The 21,465-nt window shown below is 52.7% G+C and overlaps 2 long non-coding RNA genes across 2 annotated transcripts; one reads left to right on the top strand and one right to left on the bottom strand.

Moving 5' to 3' along the window:
* Nucleotides 1–2,550: 2,550 nt before the first annotated feature.
* Nucleotides 2,551–19,816, bottom strand: LOC135970074 (uncharacterized). The gene is made up of 2 exons (XR_010585519.2): nucleotides 19,526–19,816; nucleotides 2,551–2,809 (listed from the first exon to the last, which is right to left on the bottom strand). It is a non-coding gene; the product is annotated as an uncharacterized lncRNA (long non-coding RNA).
* Nucleotides 16,297–19,522, top strand: LOC135970075 (uncharacterized). Its single transcript, XR_010585520.2, has 2 exons — nucleotides 16,297–16,417; nucleotides 19,125–19,522. It is a non-coding gene; the product is annotated as an uncharacterized lncRNA (long non-coding RNA).
* Nucleotides 19,817–21,465: the final 1,649 nt, after the last annotated feature.

Genomic DNA, 21,465 nt, shown 5'->3' with positions numbered 1-21,465 from the left:
TGGGTGTTTAAAAAATTATGTAGGCAAATTAAGCATTTCTTTAATGGTAGTTGTGTGTGTGCTTGATGCGAATGAGAGGTGCATTCCCTTGTAAAATCCCTGGGACTTAATAGGAAGATGTGAGCCTTAGAACAGAAGTTGGTTTTCTAGATGATCACGTAGACATGATGCTGAGCACCAAAGATGTTGATTGAACCGATTTAAAAAGAAATTTGTCTGAGTTCAGATTTTACACCAATATTTAGAAAATCAGCAAAAGAACTTGGAGGCATGTTCTCAGGCATCCTGTTCAGCCCCATGCCCACATTGTCATAAAATCCGAGTGTGCGTACAGGGAGGCACATTCCTTTCTGTTCTCATCACAGGTCCTTCCCTGGCTCTGCACCTGCCTGTCATGCGTGTCCCTGTGAAGAGACCACCAAACAGGCTTTGTGTGAGCAATAAAGCTTTTTAATCACCTGGGTGTAGGCGTGCTGAGTCCGAAAAAGAGAGTCAGCGAAGGGAGAAAAGGGTAGGGCCCTTTTATAGGCTTTGGGTAGGTAAAGGAAAATTACAGTCAAAGGGGGGTTGTTCTCTGGCTCTGGCGGGCAGGAGTGGGGGTCACAAAGTGCTCAGTGGGGGAGCTTTTTGAGCCAGGATGAGCCAGGAAAAGGAATTTCACAAGATAATATCATCCCTTAAGGCAAGGACCGGCCATTTTCACTTCTTTTGTGGTAGAATGTCATCAGTTAAGGTGGGACAGGGCATTTGCACTTCTTTTGTGATTCTTCAGTTACTTCAGGCCATCTGGGTGTATACGTGCAAGTCACAGGGGATGCGGTGGCTTGGATTGGGCTCAGAGGCTTGACATTGCCCTCTTCCCTACCTCCCCTACCTTTTCCCTCCTGTGTGGTTCCCTCACAAAGTGAATGGCCTCAACCACAGCTTCTCTGCAGCTGCATCAGACTGTGGGGACAGGAGTGGTGGCTGCTGCAGGGCCTGCTGTCCCCACGGAGCCCAGTCTTGCTTGCCGCTGCAGCCTGGTGATCATTTTGTACCTCAAGTATGTAATTCTACAGAACGAGAGCCAACATGCTGGGGATGGAGGCGTCTTTATCACGGTGCTCTGCATATTTTAATCTTGGGTAGAAAGTATGGAAAAGTATGGGATACATGTGGTTTGATGTCAGAAGGACGTTGTGAACTTGATGTGGACTGAGGATATTCAGGTGCAACAGGCACCGCGGCTTCATTAAATGAGACTTCTTCATCTCCCTGCCAGGCACGCACAGGTGTATGGCCACATCTTATGTGTTATCCTTATTCTAGAGTGCGCCTTGTCGTCATGCTTAAAGTTACATGATGATATTCTGCCTCATAGAGTAGGTCCCAAACCTCATTCAACACAGAAATGTACTCTTGCTATTCTACACAGAAAGCACTTTCATATACCAAGTGGGAGAGCAGTCCTAAAATCTGGGCTGGAATCACAGAAGGAAGGCTTTGGGAAGCAACAGATTCCCTAGTCCAAAGCTGGTTTTTGATGAACCTAGAAACAGGACCAAGAGAAGTGAATTTGCCTAAGGCCCTGACAGTGTTTCACGGTAGCATTTGAACCTAGCAGTTTCTTGACCTATTTCTTTAAATGATTAGTCATGCTTCCTCTGATTCCTATATAAACGTATTCCTCATTCATTCTTTTGTTTCAGTGAATTATTGCAGTGCTACCCCATGACAGTATTTGAGTCAAAATGTGGCAGTGTTTATCCCTTTCCAAGGTTTTTAGTTGCACAGGTTTTCAAAGTTGTGCTAACAGTTTCTTGTTGGTTGCAAGGTGTCCTTTCAGAAGCCAATTGTGTGGTGTATTGATGTTGATTGTTGGAGGTAGTTTGGTTAGAACGTACTTCGAGTGGCTGGTGTGGGCCTGGGGGACAGTGACAGCTGCCTGCTTCATGGGCAGAGATGAAGTAATTGCTTCCTGGGAAGTACCATCCTCCTGGCCACACTCTCCAGCCCATTTCAGTTGTGTTGGTTTCCTCGCATCTGCACGTTTCTGGCTTCATGTGAGTCTCATTTATTTTAGCATATGACTTCAGGCTGTGGGGAAGAATGGCCATTTTAGCACAGAGATGCACACAAAGGAACAACTGGCTAAATGTGAGAGAAGACATTCTTGGGGGGGGGGGTTTCATTTCTTTTATTCTGTAACAGGCAGTCTGGGAAGCATTCTGGACACGTGACCTGCGCTGTCACAGTTCCTCCTTGCAGGATCGCAGATGTTTGGAGATTGTAGTGATAACTGTTATCATTGAGAATGTCATCCTCTCAGGCTCTAATAAGGCAGGATTTATTCAGTGTTAATTTGTTAAAGACAACTGTATTTCTAGCCAAATCCATGGTAGACGTTTCTCCTGGCAGTGTTGCTAGGGGTATTCCCGTGGCTTAGTCTTAGGGAAGCACACGCCTTTAAATACTGCTGAAGAGAACCCAAAGCGCACCGGAGCACTTTTGCCTTGCGGGGTGTTAGTCACTGATACACATCTCAGTCAGACCTGATGGATTCTTGACCCCTTCCTTTCTTAATTTTTTAATTTTATTTTTAATTTTTGTTTTTTAAGAGCACAACCCCTCAGGTGGCCACCATGAATCTCTGGTGTTTTCAGCTGGTTGAAGCCTATTTGCCGTCTCTGGTTCAAACATATTCGAAACCTGATGATGCTTCCCTCGGTTGTTCTGCTGTGTGACCTCCACGCCCGCAGGGTTCAAGATTGTCAGAGCTGGGAGCCGCCTTCACAACTACCAGGGTTTCCGGAACCTCCTTTATCTAGCCCTGGGGATGGAAGAGATGTCATCAGAGGTGAAGGCTTATTGGTTTACACGCCATTGATAATGAACGAGGAGGTTTTCTTTTATATAAGGGGAGCTTCTTATAATGTGGGGTAAAGAAGCTTTTGAGGTTTGCTTTCTCTGGAAGGATAATTTGTGATCCTGCCCTTGCTTTCAACAAAAATATAATTTGCATACCAGTGCATGTTGTGTTACTGAGCACTGGCTGACAAATGGTTCTTAACTCGTCATTCACTCAGTCATTCTTTCTTGAATGGCATATGTGTGCCAGCCGTAGTAGGAACTTGCTAGGCTCTAGGACTAACCCTTATGAAACGGGGGTCCTGGGGGAAGCAAATGCATATAACTATAAACGTTTGTGGGGATATCAGAGGGGGTGCCTATAGGTGCAAAGCTTTGTTCATTCATTGTCCCATCTAGGAGGTTTTGTGTCTTAGCAACGTGTTCCATAGCAACACATCCCTGTATCAAAACATTCATCATATTATTTTGATATTCTCTGCTTAGGTATGTATTTTTCCCACTAAGTTTAGAACTGGTTAAGGACAGGCTATGGGGTATGTAATATATCTACACACACACACAGATATATATATTACCATAGTAAATATACAATATAGATTTATATATACACACACATATATATTTCTCCCTCTATATACACAAAACACACACACACCCGTATACACACACACATATATATATGAAATACACACACACACACACACACACACACACTTCTGCCAAGCACAGAAAGTCAAAACTAGGCAAGGGTTCTTTAAGTGTTCATGAAAAAATAGATGTGCTTAGTTGAGAGCGTCCTTAAGTTGCCAGGGGAAATACAGGATGGATTCACTAAGGGAGATTTTTTTTCTTTCTTTCTTTAACTCTTGAATTCGAAATAATCCAGACTTATTGAACAGTTGCAAAAATAGTACAGAGAATTCCCGTATGGTCTTCCCTCAGATTCCCCAAACATTTCACCCCATTTGCACTTTCTTTTTCTCTCTCTGTGGATATATATATTTTTTTTTTTCTGAAATGTTTGAGAGTGGAAGGTAGAATGCAGGGCAGGGTGAAAGGCGGAAGGAGAGAGTTGGGTTGGGAGGCTGTTTTTTTTTTTAACCTTCTGAGATGGAGTTTCGCTCTTGTCATCCAGGCTGCAGTGCAATGGCACGATCTCGGCTCACTCTAAACTCTGCCTTCTGAGTTCAAGTGATTCTCCTGCTTCAGCCTTCCGAATAGCTGGGATTACAGGCACCCACCACCATGCTCGGCTAATTTTTTGTATTTTTAGTAGAGGGGTTTCACCATGTTGTCCAGGCTGGTCTTGAACTCCTGACCTCTGATGATCCACCTGCCTTGGCCTACCAAAGTGCTTGGGATTACAGGCGTGAGCCACTCTGCCTGGCGATTGGGAGGCTTTTACAGTAACCCAGAGCGCTATGATGAGGGCTGGACGTGGTTGGAAATGATGAGGAAGGTGAGAAGGGGTTAGGTCTGGCATTTATTTTGAAAGGAGAGTCTCTCTCTTGGATGACAAGAGAGAGAAAAAGAAGTTTTAAGGATGATGTCAAGGATTTTGGCCTGAGTAACTGGAAGGCTAGAGATGCTGTTATTGGGATCGGGAAGACTATGGGAGGAGTGGGTTATAGCAGGAGGAATCAAAAGTGCATTTTGGGCATGCTAAATTTGAGGTCCAAAAAGAGATGTCAAGAAGTGTTGGCTGGACGCGATGGCTCACCCCTGTAATTCCAGCATTTTGGGAGGCTGAGGCGGGCAGATCACCTGAGGTCAAGAGTTCGAGACCAGCCTGATAATTATTAAAATTGATCATTGATGTTTACTAATTAATCATATTATTGCTCCTAATATCGAGGGAGTGTACACCTACCTGTGATGTTGTTCCTAATATCCAGGGACAGAGAGCATGATCTTAGTTTTAATATCGCAGTAGGTGTACACTCACACTGTGACACTGATCCTAATATCCAGGGAGTAAAGTATGACATGATTCCCAACATAGCAATGAATGGACAGTCACCCGGTGATATTGCTCCTAATACTCATGGAAGAAGCGTATGATATTACTCCCAATATCGCAGGGAGGGTACAGCTCTTCTGTGATATGGTTCCTAGTATCTGGAGGGGGAGAGGATGATAATAATTCCAGTATCGTAGGCAGTGTTCACCCGCCCTGTGATATTGTTATTAATATCCTGGAAGGGAGAGGATGATATGACTCCCCATAGAGCAGGAGGCGTACATCCTGGGATATTATTCCTAATATCCATGGAGAGGAGAGACTGATATTACTCCCAATATGGCCGTGGGTGTACATCCACCCTGTGATATTCTTCTTAATATTCCAAGGCTGAGAGGTTGATATTACTGCCAGTATCGCAGACACTGTACACCCCCGTGTGATACTCTTCCTGCTATCCGGAAGGGGAGAAGATGGTATTAATCCCCATATCACGGGAGGTGAACACCCACTCTGATATCTTTCCTAGTATGCAGGGGAAGAGAGGATAATATTATTCCCAATATTGCAGAAGATGTACACGCCCCCCCATGATATTGTTCTTCATATTCCAAGGCACAGAAGACGATATTACTCCCCATATCACAGAAAGTATACACCCCCCAGTGATGTTGTTCCCATGATCCAGGAGGGAAGAGGATGATATTACTTTCTTTCCTTTTTTTTTTTTTTTTTTTTTTTTTTTGAGATGGAGTCTCGCTCTGTCGCCCAGGCTGGAGTGTAGTGGCCGGATCTCAGCTCACTGCAAGCTCCGCCTCCCGGGTTTACGCCATTCTCCTGCCTCAGCCTCCCAACTAGCTGGGACTACAGGCGCCTGCCACCTCGCCCGGCTAGTTTTTTGTATGTTTTAGTAGAGACGGGATTTCACCGTGTTAGCCAGGATGATCTCAATCTCCTGACGTCGTGATTCGCCCGTCTCAGCCTCCCAAAGTGCTGGAATTACAGGCTTGAGCCACCGCGCCCGGCCCTCGGATGATATTACTTTCAACCCCTGCACCCTGCAATGCTCTCACCCTGCAACACCGACACCCAGCTGAACCTGACATGGAACCAGAGGTGCTGGCTGGGGGTGTTCATTGCTTCTCTTTTCTCCCTTGCCAGACTCAGTAGAGGAAGCTGAGACCAAGCAGCCGCAGGAACAAGGTGGGTTTTGCGCGTGGCTCAGGCTTCCTCTGGTTATGAGCTGGGCCTTGGGGTAATGCGGGGGGTGGTGACAGAGCTGAGTACGGTGGGCATTGGATGCGACAGTCACCCCTCTGTGGTGTGGGCTGGGGGCTTGGAGGATGTCGCCTGAGGTGGGCCTGAACCTCCCGTCTACTCTGGCACTGGAGGCCGTGGGGTCCCACACTTCTTCCAATGAACATGCTGACCCCCGCCTGGTCCCCGACCGAGGTGGGGCATCCTTTCCAGTGCTGGGGCCCACATATAGCTGTGGGTTCCTTCTTCATGACCTGGAGAAGCTGCAGTTCACCCTGTGCTCTGCCTCAGAGATGGGAGGCCACACTGCCCTCAGCGGGTAGCAGAATTCAGAGCCTTAGGTTGCAGGGGCCTCAACTGATGTCCCTGAAAGGTCTGCTCCTTCCTGAGGGGCTGATTCAGGGAGGCCCTCCCGTCTCCCCTCTGCGGCTCTGTCTCTTCCCCTCAGGGTCCACATGTGGACAGCCTGGTGATGTGGACGCACCAAGGGCTCTTGGAACTTCCCGGGGAATGGGATCCATCCCAGTACATTTGGGATGCAGGCACAAGGTTCCAGAGGAGGCCCGGGAAGCCAGTGGGGAAGGGAAGGTTGTTGTAGGTTTGCCTCAGGGAGGGGGTGGTTCCACCCTCTGCCAAAGTCTCTGGAGCAAAGGCAAGTGGCTCTCCAGCTGCCCCGGAGGCCAGGGTAGTGGCTGGGAGGGGCTGTGTGCAGAGTGTGCCAGGCCCCACCCACAAATGGGGCTTGTAGGGTCCTGGGGTGGCAGAGACTGAGCGTAGGAATGTGAGCTTCAGGCCACAGAAGCCACAAAAGGGTGAGTGGCGTGATGGTGGGGCAGCACTTGGCCCCGGGTTAGGGAAGTCTCTTTAGTCTAGAACCAGAGGGTTGAGAGGATTTAGTCAAGTAATAGGTGGTGGATGAGGGGCTGGTGGTGGAGGGGGGGCTGGTGATGTAGCCTGTGTGAAGGCCCAGGGTTGAGGGAGTGGGGGTGAGTGCTGGTGAGCGGAGGTTTGATGGGGTGAGTGAATGAGAGTGTGAGCGGGGATGAGTGGGGTGTGAGTGAACAGGAGTGTGAGCGGGGATGAGTGGGGTGTGAGCGGGGATGAGTGAGTGGGGTGAGTGAGTGGGAGTATGAGCGGGGGTGAGTGAGCGGGAGTGTGAGCAGGGATGAGTGAGGTGTGAGAGGGGGTGAGTGAGCAGGGCTTATGCAGGGAGGTGCAGAGTTGACAGTGGGTGGGTTGGGTGCTGGATGGTGAGAAGCTCTTCTGGAGAGCTAAGCAGGGCCTGGGGCCTCAGGCTGTGGCTTGGCCTTTTCCCCAAGAGCACTGGGGAGCCATGGGGTGCTATCGAACAGTCACTGCAGACTGAGCAGTGAACGGACAGTAGGTGGGCAGGGCTGTCTGAAATCTAGGCCGCAGAGGATAGATGAGGAAGTTGAGTCCAGGAAAATGGCTGAGTCGAGGGATACTGTTGAGTCCCCTCTGTCTTGCAGCGCTTTGTCATGGCATCGTGAGACCACTCAGAGGTGCCTCCTGTGGCCTGGGCCAGGAAGGACTGTGACGAAACCTGCCCATTTCCCAGCAGAGGCCTGGCACCCACTCCTGGCCCTAGGAGGGATGAGATTTTGGAAAGGACCATGTGAAGGGGCCCTGGTCCCACATATCTGCCCAAGGAGGGTTGGGGGGTTCTGACCCAGGCTTCTTCCCCAGGGGCATTCTCTGACTGGAAGGAGACCCTCCAGGAACCCAGCGCCCCAGCCCCCACTGCAGCCTCCGGTTGCTCCTGGCACAACAGCCTGTGACACCTCCTCCTACGAGGCCCTCCCCGGGGTGCTGGGGGATTCAGACTCGGAAATGCAGGCCAGGGAACGGGGATCATGCTTCCCTGTCTCCCCACCCTGCGCTGAACAGTCGAGGAGACCGAGGGCGGCGCTGATACCCCACATGCTACTTGGGGTCATTTTTGAGTCACTTTCGGTAGTTTGTGTCCTTCTAGGAGTGTGGCTGTTGTGTCTGGATGGTCTGATTTCTTGGTGTACAATTGTTCGTGGTGTTTTCATGGAATCCTTTTATTTCTGTCAGGTCGGCAATAATGTTTCCTCTTTCATTTCTGATTTTAGAAACTTGGGCTTTTAATTATTTATTTATTTTTATTAAAGTTGGGGTCTCATCATATTCCCCCAGGCTGGTCTTCAATGCTGGCCTCAGCGATCCTTCCACTTCCGCCTCACAAAGCGCTGGGATGACAGGCGTGAGCCATGGTGCTCAGTCTCTGATTTTAGTCATTTGTGTCCTGTCTTTCTTTTCTTGGTTAGTCTGGTGAAAGATTTGTCAACTTTGTTATTATCTTCAAAAAACCCACCTTCGGTTCTGTTGATTATGTCTTGTTTTTCCATTCTCTGTATTTTTACTTCCCATTTCCACTCTCACATTTATTATTTTCTTCCTTTTATTCACTTTGCGTTTAGTTCTTTTTCTAGTTTCTCAAGGCGGAAGGTTAGGTTTTTGATTTGAGATTTTTCTTCTTTCTTTGAATGTAGACATTTGCAGTTATAAATTTCCCTTTCAGCACTGTCTTAGCTGCATCTTGGAATTTTTGATACGCTGTGCTTTTTTTTTTTTTTTTTTTTTTTTTTAAGACAGAGTTTTGCTCTATTGCCAGGCTGGGGTGTAGTGGTGCAATCTTGGCTCAATGGAACTTTTACCCAGATTCAAGCCATTCTCATGCCTCAGCCTCCCGAGTAGCTGGAATTACAGATGTATGTGCACCACCACCACCCCCGCCTAATTTTTTTTTTTTTTTTTTTTTTTTTAATAGAGACAGGATTACAGCATGTTTCCCAGGCTGATCTCAAACTCCTGGACTCAAGCGATCCTCCCGCCTCGACCTCCCACAGTGCTGGGATGAGAGGCGTGAGCCACCGCGCTGGCCCGGGCTGTGCATTTGTTTGCATTCTTCTCCAATTAGTTTTCGGTTTCCCTGATGGTCTCTTTGACTCACTGGTTGTTTAGGAGTGTGTAATTTCCACATATTTTTGAATTTCCCACATTTCCTTCACTGTCGATTTCGAGTGTTCATGCCAGTACAGCTGAAGAACACCTCTGCTTTGGTCTCAGTCCTTCTCCATTCACTGAGGCTCATTTTGTGGCCTGGCACATGGTCTGTCATGGGGAATGTCCCATGGGTGCTCGAGAGGACTGTGTATTCAGCTGTTGTTGGGAGGCGTGTGTGACAGATGTCCATTCAGATGTCCATTCGGCGTACCTGGTTTCCTGTATTAATCTCCGGAACGTTTCTCACACTAGAAAATCAGAAGCTTTCCACTGTTCCCAGCGCCCTGGCTTTGGGAGAGGCCAGTGAGCCTGTGGCTTGGGAGCCTGGTTGCATGAGAGAAGCATGTGTGGGAACGCCAGGGGCCGGCTTTGAACCCCATTCCCCCAACATGATGCCGTGTGTGGCAGACATGACGCTTGGCTTTGCTCTCTGCGAGTTCCATCTGTGACAGGGGCTACTTGTGCCCCTGGCCTCATCAGCTCAGGCTGAAGGTGGCCCTGGTCCTGACCAGAGGGACTTTGTGAAGCAGAAATAGATGGCCTGGTGCAGGGGCCGAGCCTGGCCAGGATCTCAGCCCTGGGAGTTGTAAAGAAGGCCGGCCTGTACCATGAGCATCTGTACCAAGCTGTGTCCATGTCACGGTGTGCTTGGCATCTGCCCTTGCACAGGTGCATGGCCTGTCTGCGCTCAGGCTCCCCGCCTATGGGACCCAGGCTCACAGAGGTATGAAAGAGGCGAGCATGGCGCAGGGGCCTCCGAGAACAGCCAGCCTCGCTTCAATGCTGGGAGACTAACATCTTCCATTTTGTCTTCTGCCCAGGCCAGCTGCGGGCCGTCCAGTGGCTGTGCTACTTCTACAGCGTCATCAAGCCCAGGAAGGCCCAGTGTGTCATCTACCACAAGCTCCAGCTCTCCCTGACCCACAAAGTGGCCGACAAAGTGCTGGAGGGGCAGATCCTGGAGGCCATCAGTCAGCTCTACCTGTCCCTGGGCACAGAGTGGTAAGGGCTGGCTTTGCAGTGGTGGAGGTGGGGGCGGGCAGGGCAGGGAGGGGGGCACAGGGAAGCTGGCTCAGGGCGCCATCAGCCCCTCTCCTTTTGATCATTTGGTTCTTTGGCATCAGATGCTTTGAGCTGGTGGGCCTGGGGTCGTCCCAGGGCTGCTGCTGGCCCGTGAGTCCCAGCTTGAGCCTCCCTTGTTGGGTCAAAGGTCATCTCAACCCCAGCAGAGGCAGTACATGCACTCTGGGCTGTTCTTCCTATTATGGTGGCTTTTGTCATCTGATCTTTGCCTGCCCTGAATCTTCACTCCTGGCCTTCATCTGTCCCCTTAAATGTGACCACAGCAGCCACCTGTGGCTTCTCTCCCACAGAAGACAAAGCCAGTTGTGTCACCTCCTTCCCTGGGGCAGGGTTTCAAGGTCTCACGTCCCATATGTGGCCTACTCCCCTTCCCCCAAGCATCCTGACCTGGTGGGGTAACCATGGCCCTGGCCACCCCACCCATAGGGCCCAGTGACATTGCTGCAGTCACACCCCCTCGAGTGTTGGACTTACTGAGAGAGCAGGGAAGGAGCCAGATTCCATGGGGACCTGGGAGACTGGCTCCAGTCTTGGCCTCAGGTTCACAGAAGGAAAATGGGCCAGTGTGCTAGAGCCATGCTTCTCAAAGTGTAGTCCCTGGACCAGTAGAGCAGCATCCATGTCACCTAGGAGTTTGTGGCAAGTGGGATTTCTAGGGCCTGCCCCAGGCCTGTGGAGCCGGAAGCTCTGGGGGCAGGGCCAGCAAGCTATAAGGACAGGCCTCCGGGTGACTGTGATGCCTGCACACCTTGAGAATCATCGGCCCAGATAGCCTCTGAACACTAACGGCTCCTGGTGCATCTGGAGAAGACACAGGTCATGTCTGGGAGGCAGGGGAGATGGACTAGCACACTCCTCCTGCCACAGGGCAGCATGATGCTTGATTCCCTCAGAAGGATGTCCTTCATCTTTTCCATGCCGTGTGTGTTCACCCTGGCCCTCCCAGCAGCCTGGGAAGGGCAGAACACTGCACACACAAGAGGGCTGTTCCCAATCTGCACATTCCAGTTCATCTGTCGCCAGACCCACGGGAGGAGGCAGACTGGTTCCAGGAGGATGAGAGCCCTTGTTCTGACACCTGCGTCTGATTCCAGGGCCTACAAATCCGTTCTGGACTACACCAAACGAAGTCTGGAGATTTTCATTGACCTCCAGAGGAAAGAGGAGGCGGCGCATGCCTGGCTGCAAGCAGGGAAGATCTATTACATCCTGCGGCAGAGCGAGCTGGTGGACCTGTACATCCAGGTGAGTGACAAGGGATGCAGGAGGACCCCTGTGCTGTTCACTCTCTGTCCATCCACCCATCCATTCATCCTTCCATCATCTATCTGTTTACCTGCTCATCCTTCTATCCATCAATCCATCATCTATCCATCATCTTCCCATACACCTGTGGGTCCTTCCATCCATCCATCCATCCTTCCATCATCCATCCATTCACCTGTTCATCTTTCCATGCAACCATCCATTCATTCACCTCTCCATCATCTATTCACCTGTTCGTCCATCCATCCATCCATCCATCCTTCCATCTTTCCATCATCCATCCATCATTCTTCTGTTCACCTCTTGGTCCGTCCATCCGTCCATCCTTCCATCTTTCCGTTATCCATCCAACCATCTTCCATCCATCCATGATCCATCCATTCACCTGTCCGTCCATCCATCCATTCATTCATCATCCATCCTTTTATCATCCATCCATCCATTCACCTGTTCATCCATCCCTCCATCCATTCTTCCATCCTTCCATCATCCATTCACCTGTTCATTCTTCCATCCATCCATCATCCATCCATCTTTCCATCATTCATCCACTCGCCTGCTCATCCTTCCATCCATCCATCCTTCTATCATCCATCCATTCACCTGTTCATCCTTCCATTCATCCATCCATCCGTGCATCCATCATTCATTCATTCCTTTATCATCCGTTCATTCAGCCACCATCCATCCACCTGTTCATCCATTCATCCATCCATCCTTCCATCATCCATCCATTCACCTGTTCATCCTTCCATCCATCCATCCATCCATCCATCCATCCAACCATATATCCATCCATCCATCCACTCATCTCCTGTTCATCCTTCCATCCATCCATTTATCCATCCATTCATCCATCCTTCCATCCATCCATCTTTCCATCATCCATCCTTCCATCTGTTCATCCTTCCATCCATCCATCATCCATCCTTTTATCATCCATCCATTCACCTGTTCGTCCATCCATCCGTCCATTCATCCTTCCATCAACCATCCATTCACCTGTTCATCTTTCTATCCTTCCATCCATCCACCATTCATCCATCCACCATTCATCCATCTGTCCATTTATCCATTCATCTGTTTATCTTTCCATCCATCATCCATCCATCTGTCCATCCCTCCATCCACCATTTATCCATCCTTTTATCCATCCATTCACCTGTTGTTCCATCCATCTGTCCATCCTTCCATCATCCATCCATTCACCTGTTCATCCTTCCATCCATCCATCCTTCATCCATCCATCCATTCAACCATATATCCATCCATCCATCCACTCATCTCCTGTTCATCCTTCCATCCATCCATTTATCCATTCATCCATCCATTCATCTGTTCATCCTTCCATCCATCATCCATCCATCCATCATCATCCATCCTTCATCCATTTATCATCCATCCATTCACCTGTTCATCCATCCATCCGTCCATTCATCCTTCCATCAACTATCCATTCACCTGTTCATCTATCCTTCCATCCATCCACCTGTTCATCCTTCCATCCATCCACCATTCATCCATCTGTCCATTTATCCATTCATCTGTTCATCTTTCCATCCATCCATCATCCATCCATCTGTCCATTCATCCATCCGTCCATCCCTGCATCCATCATTTATCCATCCTTTTATCTATCCATTCACCTGTTGTTCCATCCATCTGTCCGTTCATCCTTCCATCCATCCATCATCCATCCACATATCTATTCATCCATCATCTATCCATGCTTCCATCATCCATCCATCCACCTGTTCATCCATCCATTCTTCCATCATCCATCCACCCACCTATCTACCTATTAATCCATCCCTCCATTCATCTATCTGTCCATTTGTTTATCTATACATTCGTCTATCCACCATCTATCCATCCACATGTACATACATCATCTACCCTCCACCCATCCATACATTATCTACCCACCCATACATACATACAGACATACACACATCATTCCATCCATCCATCCATCCATGCATCCAAGCATTAATCTAGCCACACGCCCATCCATCCATCCATGTGTCTACATCTTCTCATCCATTCATTCATCCATCCACTCATTCCTAAACCACTGCTGAGCACCTGTTGTGTGCCTTTTCCCTCCCTCCAACTGGTTCCCTCACATCCTCCCCCAGTGACCAGCATCTTTTCCCTGAGGGCAGAGGCGTGGCCCCTCACAGTGCACAGCATCTGCTGGTATACAGCACATGCTCAAATAATGCGACCACTCAGTTAACACACAGAACTTGCTCCAAGCGACACGTGGCACATCTCCTTACAAAATGAATCTATCATAGTGACTGTTTTCAGAGGCTTTCCCAAACACAGTGTGATCTGGAACAAATTGTGAAGCCCACGAGCCTGGTGAAGTTTTCATTATTGAGCACCTGCTGTATACCTCCTTGAGCTGAGGAGAAGGATCAAGAGCTCATGGCCAAGAGGGGACCAGGCCCACCCACAAACACTGCGGATGTGGCAGGGATGTGGCAACGCAGAAAGGAGCCAGGGGCTGGGCTCCCAGCAATCTGGGGGCCACGGAGACTGGTTTGAGTGCAGGGGGAGTGGGCTAGGGCTAGGCCTGGTGGTAGGATTCACAGGTATCGGGCTCCTGGGCTGCAGCTGCTCTGTCACCTCCTGGCACTCAGGTGCATCAGTTCATTGTCCTCATGCCAGTGGTGGGGGCAGCCCTCATGCACAGGGTCTGAAAAATGCTCAGGTGTACCTGTAGTGTGTGAGAGGAAGGAGGCTGGCAAAGGTGCGCGTGGCCACCTCGCTAGGTGTGGGTCTTGAGGGAACTTCTGTCTCCTTTCAGGTGGCACAGAATGTGGACCTGTACACAGGCGACCCCAACCTGGGGCTGGAGCTGTTTGAGGCAGCTGGAGACATCTTCTTCAATGGGGCCTGGGAGCGGGAGGAAGGCATGTCCTTCTACCAGGTGAGCTGGCCTGTGGGCTGATGTGGGTGGGCCTCAGTGGGGCACCTGGAGGGCTGAGGCACAGGTGTGGCAGGGTAGAGGTCTCCCACCTGGAGGCAGGGCCACCCATGCACATGATGAGTTTCCAAGTGGTCTCACCGGGAATGATATTGACCATGCCCCTGCCCGAGACAAACGCTCGGGGCCTGGACGTGACAATGGTTCTACCCTTGTACCTGATGACCTCAAGCAACCATGAGTGAGAAGTCCTGTCCCCATCTTCCAGATGAGGAAACTGAGGCTCAGAGAGGCACAGGGACATGTCAAAGGACACACAGCATCAGTGGGAGACCCAGGTCTGCATGTACCCCGAAGTGGGACGGCTTCTCCCTTCCTCTGAGCTCACAGTGTTGCTCAGCCCTGGACACAGATAAATGTGGTGTTTTTAGAGCAGAGAGGAGTGCTGGCTCCCCCCAGTCAGACCCCCGGTGCCCAGGTGGGAGAGGCTGGTCTGAGGCTGTTGGGTGTAGCTGGATGGGCCTCAGGTGACTCTTCAGCCCCCAACTTGGTGTCTGAACTGTGTGTTATCCCAGAGCACAGAGCTGTGTCGAGGTGCAGGGGTAGCTGGGGCATGGGAAGCTCCAAGTACATGTTTGAGCTCTGAGGAGGGCGCTGGGCAAGGTGGGTGCTGTGGGAAACCTGACCCCACCTGCCTGTGTGGTAGGACCAGGCCCTGCCCCTGGACTGACTACGGGCAACCGCAAGGTGGAGCTGCAGCTTCAGCTGTGCAACAAGCTGGTGGCACTCCTGGCCACACTGGAGAAGCCCCAGGAGGGCTTGGAGTTTGCCTACATGGCCCTAGCACTCAGCATCACTCTGGGTAAGTCCCCTGAGCCCCCACCCTGCCAGGACCCACACTTTGCCAGAGCCCAGCCTCCAGGTCTGCAGGCCAGGAGCTGAAACAGCTGCTGGATTTTCCTGGTCTCCTGTCCAGGCAGGCAGATCTGCCCAACGGGCTTCCCCGTCCGGCTGTGGGGCACAGACCAAGGTCTCTCACGCAGTGCAGAGCTCCCTGCCTGCCTGAGCTCTGCTTCCTCTGCCTGTTCCTGTTGCTGACCACAAGGGCCGCCCAGTGTGCCGTCTGCCTTCCAGACATGCCAGGCATCTCGTTGGTCCCTGTGCCAGGCTGAGTGGCACATTCCCTTTCTCTTGTGCCCTTCCCACCATCATCAACCACACAGCTCTCTGGCTGATAAAATCCCAGTTCCCCTTACAGCAGTCTGCCCCTTAAGGCCGGGCATCCCTTGGTGCTGTGCCAGGGTCGTCTGTCCCCCTCCAGAGACAGGGAACCCTAGGCAGGCCACATGCCCCAGTGCCTTGTGCCCCGTGGCCCATTACACAGTAGGTGTGCAGCTGACTCCCCAAGGTAGGGGGCTGTGATCGTGCCACACCCAGGAGGAGTCGGATGTCACGTCTGTGGGTTGCCTGGAGCCGGGGAGCCCAGGAGCACCTGGACTGCATGGCTTTTGGGTTCTCCTGGTTAAAACCAGTGAGCAAAGGCAGGTGGCTCTGTGTAGACACAGAACTGGGCCATCCAAGTCCGACTTTCCAAAGCCTCACAGTAGACAGGGGCAGGCCTTATTAGTTCTGCTTTGCACATGGGAAAGTGAGTCTGGGAACCTGGAAGGGACTGGCCAGAGCTGCCCAGGTGACCACAGGTGCCTGGAGGCAAGCCAGGCATGCAGCCCCGGGGTCTGCATACCTGCTCCTGAGGGGCCTGAGCCCTCCCTGCCCCAGGGAGCCACGTCCTCACACCTGCACCTTTGGCCTGCACCCAGGGGACCAGTGAACGAGCGCATGGCCTACCACGGCTGGCCGCCCTGCACCACCGGCTGGGCCATGGCAAGCTGGTGGAGCACTTCTACCTCAAGGCCCTGTAGCTCTGCAACTCACCGCTGGAGTTCGACGAGGAGACCGTCTACTACGTGAACATGTATCTGGTTCTCGGTGACATCATCTTCTATGACCTGAAGGTAGGTGGCAGGGGTAGGGCACGGGGTGTTCCCAGACCCCTTGGAGTGGGATCTCCACCCACACCCCAGAGGCCTGGGTTCCAGCCTTCCTTAGGAATGGCCCAGTGGCCTCCCTGGAGCTCTGCACCCAGCTGGAGGAGCCGGCAAGGTTAGCAGATACAACCAAGCTCCCAAGATGGCCAGGCCCCACCCTCAAGAACTCAGTCTCAGCCAGGGAGGCTGACACATGAGTGGGCAATGGTGGCCTCTGGGTAAAGGAGGAGGATTGTAGTCAGGGGGGCCCTCCTGGAGGAGGTGACACCAAACTGAGTCTTGACAGTCAAGTGTCAAGTTGCATTTAACAAAGAAAACAGGGTTGGGAGAAGGACATTTCAGAGGACGGCATCATCCTCACATTGAATCCACGTTGCAAGATCCAACCCAAATCCTGGCGCCTCCTCTAGGAAGCCTGCCCAGGGTGCCAGCCTGCACTGAGTAACTCCTTCCTGGAGTCCCGAGACACTTTGAATCTTCACACCACCCAGGAAGGGTTGGGTGGGACCCCAGTGTCTTACCATTGGGTTCACAGACAGGGAAACCCCAGCTTAGGGCAGGTGTAGTGGGGCGGGGGCCCAGCCAGCCAGGCTGAGACCTTGCTGGGTCGGGTCTGTCTTGAGGGGAGGTGCTGTGCTCCCTCTGCCCCCAGCCCTGCAGGGGTAGAGAGCTGGGACTGGCAGACTCAGACCTGGGGTGTCTCCACCCCTCTGCCCAGCAGGCACCACCCCTCCTCAGCATCGCACCGGCACCTCGTCAGTGCTCCTTAGGGGCTGAGAGGCCAGGGCACTCCAGTCCAGGGGCCAAAATCTTGGGGGCCTTAGAACAACATGAGGAGCTGGGGCAGCCCTAAGACCTCGCCCCGTATCCCCCACCGCAGGCTTGGGGCTGCCCGGAAGGCCCTTGCCCAGTGCTGGCGACACCTGGTGATCAGAAGTGGTCCCTGTGGCCTCCCAAGTCCCAGCCAGACAGGGAGGTGCCAAGTGTCAGACCCAGAGGGACACTGCTCACTGCCCAGGGTCTCTCCTGGGACCCAAGGGGACTGACCTCCCAGAAGAGGCCTTTATCTCACTTGGTCAAGCCTGCCGCCCACTCCCCCTGTCCAGGAGAAAGGAAAGGGCCAAGTAGTACCTGAAAGGCCAAAGTCCACGGTTGGGGTCGAGGGGCAGAGGCCTCCTTCACCTCCTTCCCATGCACAGCCCTCTGGGCCTCATCGTGACTATGCTGTCAGCGCAGGCCAGCTTCCCACAGGGAGGCCCCCTCAGAATTCCCCAAGGGCGGCTGTCTTTCCAAGGCTACACCCTCCTCCTTGTATAGGAGACCCTGGACCCAGGGCCCAGAGGAGTGGGAGAAAAAGCCGGGCTGCATGGGGCCTGGAAGGCTGGCAGAGAAGCAGAGGTAAATGGGCATCTTTGCCGATTGCCTCTAAAATGGGGTCCCCTTTAGTCTACACGTGAGAGTGAGCCCTGGAATAGGGTGGATTAGATGTGTCCTGGCTCAGCCTGCTGCTCATTAGCTGCTTCACACACTACAGGCACATGGAAATGCACACGCAAATGCACATGCACACACAGGCGCCCACACACAGACACGTGCACACACACAGGCACACAAACACGCACAGGCACACACACAAGCACACGCAGAGACATATGCTTTGGCTGGCTCCTTCCTGTTTAGTTGGGAAGCCCCCACCCCTTCAGGAAGCCTTTGCCTTCCATCCCCGGCTGAGTCTGGGGTCTCCTGGGCTTCCCTCTGCCACAGCCCGGGCCACCCTGTGTGGTCAGTGTTCACTCCCAGGTCCCTCAGACTGGGATCAAGGACGTTAGGCTCAGCCACACACCCAGCACAGAGTCCAGTGTTCGGCTGGGCGGGGGCCATTGGATGAGCAGTGGCGGTGACTCGGGACCTTCTCACGCCCCTGCTCTGTGTGTGGGGCGGGGCAGTGAGGGAATGGACTGCTGCATCTTGGACTTTCTCATTGGCCCTGGGAGCCATCTTGAGATGGCAAAGAGGAACAGGCCAGGCATGGGTCTTAGAGAGGTCCCTTGGGTGACCCCCATGTGGAAGAGGTGCCAGGTGGGGGATGGGAGGGTCAAGGAGGAGGTCTGGGAGACGGCATCCCAACCCAGGGATGGTGAGTTTGAGCCAAAGATGCATTGAAAACAGGAGTGGATGTCTGGGGAGTCACACTCCATCAATATTTCAGGGAACATTGCCAGAGAGGACACCTGTGAGATGGTTTTGTACCTGGCCTGTCCCGTGGAGGGCCTGGAAATGGTCAGCATGGACAGGGGCCAGAGGGGAGCCTGGGTCACTCAACGCTGTGCCCCTGCTGTGGCTTGGAGCCACGAGTCCTGCATGGAACTGTCAGAGCAGGCAGGATCTGCCCTGACCTCAGCCCATGGGGAAAGCAGCCACTGCCTACAGAGAGGGTGGGACTGGGGCAGGAGGCTTGGGGTGAGTGGGGCGTAGGGACACTCAGGAAGGCTTCCAGGGGTGTCAGGGTCATCCCCACCTCCTGCAGCTGAGACCACAGCAGTGTCACAGGCTTCGGGGCTCATGGGGTGAGCCAGCATTGGCTGGACATGTGGAATGACCTGGAGACAGGAACGGCCTCTGGGAAGACGGGCTCCGAGTCCCCCTTTTGCTGAGCATGGCCTGTCCCCTTCAGGACCCGTTTGATGCAGCCGGGTACTACCAGCTGGCCCTGGCAGCCGCCATGGACCTGGGCAACAAGAAGGGCACAGCTGAAGACCTACACGCAGCCGGCCACCATCTCCCACAACTTCCTCCTGGACTGTGAGAAGTTTATCCTCTTCTACCAGAAGGCCAGGACCTTCACCACAGAGCTCAACATCTGCAGGGTCAACCTACCTCCTCTGCCACTCTGCGGGTGGGCCCCCTGGTTGGCCCTCAGCCACCCTCGCTGAGGACAGCATACAAGGGAATGGGTTTTGTGCAAGGAGGATGGTCTCCTGCCTCTCCTGGTGTCTCCGTGGCTCATTTTCTGGGAAATGGAGGCATGAAAGCAGGGTTCAAATAGCAATAAATGTTTTTTTTGCAATAACATACCGAAGTCCCCAGGGCATCCTTCTCTGTGTGCTTCCTGGGCTGTGTCTACGGGCCAGCTCCTTCCCTGGTGACAGCTCTCTTATCTTGGGGATGAGAAGGACCCTGAGTCCAACAGACCTGGCCAGGTCACCATGAGCCTCGGTTTCCTCGGCGGCCAGACGGGAGATGGTGGTGGAACTCCCTGGGCAGCTCCCTGCTCTCCCTGCTCAGAGCTCTTACTGTACGTCTCGTGCCGCCGTTGCCTTTAACCTTCAGGCCACTGTGATCGGATGTGGGGGCTGCTAGTGTCCCTGTTCACCATTGAAGAAATAGAGGCACAGAGAGGTTAGGTGTCTGGCCCACCGTCACACAGCAGGTAGGGGCAGAGACGCAGAGCCCAGTACACTGACCACCACACCACCCTGCCAGCCTGTAGCCTGGATGGTGTCCCCCATTGGGACCCAAAGTCAGCTCCTGGACCTCTCTTGTGGTGTCAGGAGAGCCACAGGCCAGTGAGGGTGGCGAAGGGGATCCCTCACTCAGTGTCCTCTGCTCTCAGATTTGGTTGGGCCGAGCCTGGCCAGTCCCACCTCTGGCCACTGGTCAGCCCTGCAGGAAGTGAGATGCAGGGTTCTCCGCCTGTGTAGACGCTGCTACCCAGTATTGAAAGCCTTATCTGGGCTGACCCCAGCCATCCCCACATGCCCCTCCCCTTCCGGCCCCTGGCCCTCATCCTAGTCCCAGGAATCCCAGGTTTTCCTTCTTGGAATCTCTTGGCCCCAGGGAACACGGCTCACACGGTCTCTTTGCCAGTTTATGCAAGAAAACCGAGGTTCAGAGACTATGGGTGTCCCACGTGATTCTCACATACACTGCACTCTCCCAGGCCCCTTTTTTACACACTTTAAATGAGGTGACTTTCACATCGCATGCAATTAACTATTTCAACGCAATTAATGTGGTGGCATTTGTGCATTCACAGTCCTGTGCAACCACTCTCGCCATCTAGTTTCAAAATGTATTCATCTCCCCAGAAGAAACCTCCCATCCTCACTAAGCAGTTACCCCTTCTTGGTATCCCCCAAGCCCCTCGTTTAACGGAAGGGGAAACTGAGGTCCGGAGAGAGACTTGCCAGTGGGCGGAGCTCTGATAATAAGGAATCAGGCACCCATCTGCTGGTTCAGTCCTGGGTTGGTTTCCACCCAGCAGAGGTGACAGAATCAAGAGGTTCTGGGACCCCATGCTTGCAGCCAGAGCCCTACCCTGAGCCTCCCCACCAGGGGGCAGCAGAGAGCTTTCCAGAACCGGCCGTGCGGCTGGCGGGAAGCAGCAGCTCAGAGCTGCTGACAAACCTCATGTAGACCCCAGATCGCCGTCTCTGTGGGTTGGGCTTGGGAATTGGAGAGGAGGCTGCATGATTGGAAACGTGAAGACAGCACGGCCTGGCTGGAGCAGCTGGAAGCGCCGTCACGTTGACTGAGGACACAGACCTCCTGCCTACTGGGCCGGGCCTGCAGCCATTCTTCTCGGGGTGGGGCCCCCAGGTCCGGGTTGCTCTTGGTCCCCGACCTGCCTCAGAGCCTGGGGAGCTTTGGAACTCTGCCTCCCCATTTCCACCCACCCTGACTGGTGCCATGAGGGGCCTGGATCCTGGGATCCTGTTCCTCTTGGGCAGCAGAGACTGGGGGACCAGAGGAGATGATGGGTCTTCAAGCCCCACATTCAAAGCCCAGCCCACCACTGACAGTCTGGGGGTTCGGGATGAGGGAGTTGATGTCTCTGAGCCCCAGTTTTGCCATCACTAAAATGAGGCCGACATACTGGGGCAGAGTGCCAGTCCCCGGGCTAACAGAGACCTGTTTCCTACTGAAAATACCTCTTACTTCTAGGAACAGCTCCAACAACCACACTAGAGAACACTCTACCCAGGCCAACTTGTCAGAGGCACGTGAACCAGAGC

Source organism: Macaca fascicularis, chromosome 3, assembly GCF_037993035.2.
Source record: "Macaca fascicularis isolate 582-1 chromosome 3, T2T-MFA8v1.1".
NCBI classification, from domain to species: domain Eukaryota; kingdom Metazoa; phylum Chordata; class Mammalia; order Primates; family Cercopithecidae; genus Macaca; species Macaca fascicularis.
This window is presented reverse-complemented; position numbering and strand designations above follow the sequence as displayed.